The sequence below is a fragment of the Callorhinchus milii genome, unplaced genomic scaffold, assembly GCF_018977255.1.
Source record: "Callorhinchus milii isolate IMCB2004 unplaced genomic scaffold, IMCB_Cmil_1.0 Scaffold1, whole genome shotgun sequence".
NCBI lineage: Eukaryota > Metazoa > Chordata > Chondrichthyes > Chimaeriformes > Callorhinchidae > Callorhinchus > Callorhinchus milii.
The window spans coordinates 22,575,854-22,581,948 of NW_024704742.1; positions in this window are offsets into that span (position 1 = coordinate 22,575,854).

Genomic DNA, 6,095 nt, shown 5'->3' on the forward strand with positions numbered 1-6,095 from the left:
TTCTAATTTTGGACATTAAAAAAACATTAACAAAAAAGTCAAAACAACTTGTATTTACATAGTAGGGTAACATCTCAAAACACTATACAAGGATGAGTTGAGTTTGGCTGTTCAACGAGGGAGAGAAGGGGTTTGGCCATATACACGTGTGAAGAGTTAGGATTTGGGGCAGGATTTAAAGAGAGGAGGGGTACAGGGTGGTACAAGCAGGGCATTGCAGAGGGTAGGGGCATGGGAACAGAAGACTTGGCCACCACTACTGGGGCTGGGGCAGGGGGGTGCACAAGTTAGCTGAGAGGGAGGAGTAGCAGAGAAGTACGATGATGAAATGAACTGTATGTGAAATAAAAAGCTTCTGGAATGAGGGAGGAGGTTATATATTTGGAACATCTGTGTTTGCAGTTAGCTGTCAAAAGATTGAACTGAATGTCCTGGGAACGTCCTTTGGTCACACATGACAACTTGGACTTTCTTTTCAGTAAAGAAACTTCGTCCCGCAAAATGGGCGTTTCCCATGAATAACACATTGATGAAAATGTGGCCAGTTCATCTCTTAAATACTGATGTGATCTCCTGCCTGTTACCATGTTTGTGGTCTGAAGCCCAGTTAGCAGGATCTAACTCTGTATGGTTTGCTGAATTCAAACCAGTATCTCCCTAACCAGCTAATACCTCACTCCACCCACCACAGGCCAATACACAGCCTGCTTTGAACTTGACCACTGGGACAGATGGGGGTTGGTAATACCTGCAGGCTGGTCAATGATTAATATATCGCCCAGCTGCATTCTTCAATGGTACGCTCACAGATTATGATGTAAATTTATACAAGTTGCGAAGATTTGTGTAAAGCTACAAAGTGACCCTGCGGATGGTTTAAAGCTACCAATGGCCTTTGTAATAACCACGTGGTCAATTTCAGGTCAGTCTGAGACATCATGAATCTTCAAGCCCAAAGTCTCTTTGCAGATGTGTTGTTTTTGAAGAAGAGTAGACCTGTAAGTACAGTGTGTCTCACACTAAAATACAAAGGACACTCATACAGCATGGACTTGAAAGGAAATAATTACTAAAAGAGCTAGCATATGCTTCACATGTTGAATTAATCTTTGAAGTGGTGCAGACATCCAGGCTGGGTTCCAATGTAAGTTCACATAATCCTTTGACAACTGATATTTTACACATAATAGAGGTGTTTAAAATTGTGAAAGGTTTCAATAAGGTGAAGGTTGTTGGGGTGTTACCACTTGTTGGTTAGTCCAAAACAAGGGGAAGATAAATACAAGCTAGCTACTAGTACAGCTCAAAAGGAGTTTAGGAAGAGATTGGTAAGAATCTGAAACTCACTGCCAGAAACTGGTTGAACGAAAAAACATATTTCAGAGGAAACTTGATGCATACAGAGAAGGTGAATAGAGGTACTATAGAAGAGGAGAACTGGGAGGGGTAGAGGCCAAGTGGATAATAAATACCGTCACGGATTAGTTGGGCCGAACGGCTGTTTATATGCTGTTTCACTCTTTGTACAAATATATTGCTGGTTAATTAGGTTCTGTAATGGCCAAGCACATATCCTTTTATCCTCTGGGAGCTGGGCTTGAATCGAGCATAGACTGATGTGATGAAATTGATTGTTGGGCAAGGTACGTAGGGGGAAACGCCCTTCTCTTTTTAAATGGCATAACATTATCTTGCAAGTGTAGAGTTTAACCTGGTAAGGGGACGTCTCTATCCCCTGCATGCCCAAACATGTAGCATTCACCAGCATCTTCAACAAGAGGAGCATTTAGTAGGACACTTACACGACCAGCAAGGACCAATTCACAACACACTGTGCAAACATGGTAGTAAACCATAGTGTAAATACATACACTTCCAGCAGAAATGAATTAAATGTTATTTTACAAGCGGGTCATTTTTTGATGTGGACCTAAAATAAAGGGTCAAAACCTCACACATTCCACTAGAGCCGAGCTCTCCAGCTGGACTCCTTTGTATTGTTAAGTTCGCGCCTGGCAGCTCAGATCTGGGTTGATAACTCCTCTTTGATGTGCTGTCTCAGATGTGCAGGGCTGCAAGAATTATTTCTTACTACCTTTCATAAACCCTTAGCAAGCTCAGTTGGCCCTATTCCCCAATTTCACATTCAATTTCTGCTTTTACTTTTTTCTAATGGGTGGGAATGCTCGGGGGAGGTGGTGGGGGGGTGGAGGAGGAAAGAAAAGGGACTCTAAACATCTTTGATCTCCCACTATTCCTGCCCTATTTGTAGAGGTCACTGAAATTAGCAACTGGAGGACTATTTGGGCTTTAGAGGCATTCAGAATAAAGGTCAGTTTGATTTTCCTGTTGAAAACAGGCAACAGAGCCACAAATTCCTGAGTGCAGATATAACCAGTCCAGACTGATTTTTATTTTCTCTATTAAATCTGTCTGTATTCTTCTGAGAATTTGGGAAGGAATTTACAGCCAGGAATACACCCGAACATGTGAAGTGTTTCAAGATGTATTCAGAGTTGTTATCTTGTGGACTTCACTCTGATCGTGTGTTTCAGAACATCAGATTTTAAACCACAAATTATCTCTGTAATGCTGTAAAAGGGACCAGCACCAAGTCAATCTCTGAACTGATGTATCCCAAATTGGACACATTTGGGATAATTCATTGAATATTTGAACTTGGTCCAATTTTCTTTCACAGCTGTTCGTGGGCCGTTGCTGTGTGGAAATGGACTGCAAAATACAGAGTCACTACAATTCACAGTAAATCCTGTGAAGTGCTTTGAGATATCCTCCCGACTCAGAAGAATACAGACAAATTTAATAGAGAAAATAAAAATGGGTCTGGACTGCTTATATCTGCACTCAGGGATTTGTGGATCTGTTTTCAATAGGAAAATCAAACTGACCTTGATTCTAAATGTCTCTAAAGCCCAAATAGTTGTTAAGCACTCTGGGACGCCACCTTGCATAGAGGGCGCTATATAAATGCAAGTTGTTGTTGTTGGCTTGAAAAGCAATACATCAAATGCAGAGGTTATTAGTTTATTATTATTATTATTCAGAAGCTTCAGATTGGCCGGTCTCGTTAAGAGATATGGGACCAGAAACAGCCATGTTTAGAGGGGGGGTCATGCCCTTTCCCATCTCATATAAAGGTTTGAAGAGGTATTGGGATAAGGAAGTGGAATGAATCCCTTGGTCTGTGCTGTACATTTCTATGATTCTATATTCCATAAAACCATTTCCCGCAACACTCACAACAAATTTTTGAACTGTCATAACTGGTGCACACAAGCAGCTCCTGTCTCTACCAACACAAAAAGTCATTATACATGACGACATGTCAGGGGGAACGTCCCAAGGTACTGATAATAATTGAAATAACTGAATTGTCAATAATTATTGTAAAATATTGAGACATTCCAATGTAAAGGGCGCTGTAAAAATATAAATTCTTGTTTCTCTAATTGCGTTAAAGAAAAGATTATCAGCAGGTAGCCTGTTGAAAGAGTCATATTCCTGAGTCCCTACTGTGGTTTGAGAGGTCTGAGGTAAGATCAATCCATCTGCTAATTGTTAGTAGAGTGTGGAGAATAAAATGAAATGTTTCCATGTATTATATACAGCTTTGGTCTCCCATTCAGCTGTGTGAAGTGGAAACAATGGGCTAAGTGGGCTGAATGGCCTTTTTCCATATATAATCATACAATCGCCTAAGTCATGCATATGCCAAGACCCGTTCAAGAGTTTATATTCTGTGCAAGTTTGGCATAACTCATACTTTGCATAAGTCATATTAAATGTATGGCCCCAACTGATTATGTGAGATTTACTGTACTTTGTAGCAGTGTACGATGCCATTTTACAGACACCCACGAGAGGGGGTAAGGGAGTAACTATAGGGCAGACTATTTTAAATAATCCTTGCATTTTCTATAGCTCTCTATCACATCATTGACACACCTCAAAGCCCTTCACAGAAACTATTGTAAAGTGTAATGACTGCGTCTTTGTAGGCAATCTTTGAACCTGCTGGCTTTTGATTATCAAAAATGACTCTTTTTTTTCGAAGATACAAGAAAATGAGTGAGAAAAAAAACAAGAAACATTAGGAAAATAGAATGAGACTCCAATATTAGAGAGTTCAGAGCTGCAATGCAGCCATTTTCCTGTCACTGACATTGTTGTATGTACTGATGGGTTCTCCAGAGTTGGACCCATACTAGTTCACAGAGTTCACTGACTGTTTCTCTCAGTCACTCAGACTCCGGTTGCCTTGCTCCTTAACATCATTTAAATAGTACAATCTCCTTGTGTAAAGGCAAGGTCTATGGTAGACGCTGTCCTATCCTCAGTTCCTGATGGCCTCTATCTCTCCCCACCTCCTTCATGGCCACAAAGACTGTTATATGTGAACCTCTCTTGATTTGTCCAACCCCGGGTAATAATTTGGTTAAAAGTGTGAACACAAAACCTTTTTTCTCGCAAAAATTATATTATATTAATGCAGGTGGGAAAACAAGCAGGGGAATGAGATTAGAGTGGAGCACTCTAGTGGGGAAGTTAGCACAATGCAGACTTGATAAGCCGAATAGCCTCCTGAGTGCTAAGAACTTATTATTTGGGTGTCAGCCTGGCTCAATTGGTAGCACTCTCCCTCCGCCGAGAAGGCTATGAGTTCAAGCCCTTCATTGGGACTTTGAGCTCACATAGTCTAAGATGACACCTAAGACAGAGACATATAACATTTTTAATAGGATTGAAAAAGTAAACACAGATCAAAAATAAAGAGAGAGAGAGGTGGGAACACTCAGCAGGTCAGCCAGGATCTATAGAGAAAGGAAAGTGAGTCAACGTTTCGGGTCCACACCCTTCGTCAGAAATCAATATTTTTGGATGCACTGAGATAATAGAACAAGAGGACATAGGTTTAAAGAGTAGTAAAGGGCATTTTCAGGACTGATACCAGGAAGCTTTTCTTTATGTAGAGGGTAATCAATGATTGGAAAGGTGGTTAAGGTCAGAACATTAGACTCATTTAAAAAAGGGGGGACAGGGAATCATCCCACTCAACTCCTGTTAACCCTGCAAGCCAAAGCTCTAATGGGTAGAGTGGTCCTAGCTGGACAAGCTATGCAGTTTTAGCTGGTTAGACTCCAGCAGTACCCCTAACGCATACTTTGGGGTCCCCAGGCCTTCGCTTTGCCAATCTCCGCTTGATACTGATCCAAATTAGATAAGCAGAATGAGTACTAAACAGCTGACCATGATCTAAAGTTGGAATCATCCTTACTGTTAACTTCCAATGTTTCCTCACATATGAATCATGTATTTCTATTTATCCCCCTGTATAAAGTGGCACCCATCACCTCAATCTTCATGATTGTACATATTCTCCTTTTATGCTACATACATTCGGAGTACTGTATACAATACAATATTGCATTTGTATAGAGCCTTTCACATTGGGAGGATGTACCAAGGCGCTGGACAGTCAGGGATTTGGACGCAAGCTGGGGGTTGGGATTGGGAAGGGTGGAGTGCAGGGAGGGTGGCCAAAGGCTCGATCGAAGAGGGTATTGAGATGCATCTTGAGGGAGACAAGGGATGGAGCAAGGTGAAGGAAATGTGGGATAGAGTTCCATAGGGTGGGGGCAGAAAGGTTGAAGGTCCGACTGCCGATGTTGGGGCGGGTGAGGGATGTGGATCTGGACACCGGAGTTTGCACAGTGGAGGGAGCAGACAGGTTGATATGGGGTCAGCAGGTGGCAGAGGTGGGGAGGGGTAAGGCCGTAGAGGGCATTGAAGGCGAGGACAAGGATTTTGAGCTCTATCCTCCGGGGGATAGGGAGCCAGTGGAGTCGGGTGAGTGTGAGGGTGATAGGGTCATGGAATTTGGTGCGGGACAGGACAGGAGCTGCAGAGTTCTCGATGATCTGCAGTTTGTGGAGGGAAGAGTTGGGAAGGCCGACAAGCAGGGAGTTGGCTTAGTCAAATCTAATGCTGTATAACTAAATCTAAGTCATTAACTGTGGACTTGCTGCGTATATCAGAAGCATAGGTTGATTCAGTTGGTTCTGAATTGGTTAGAT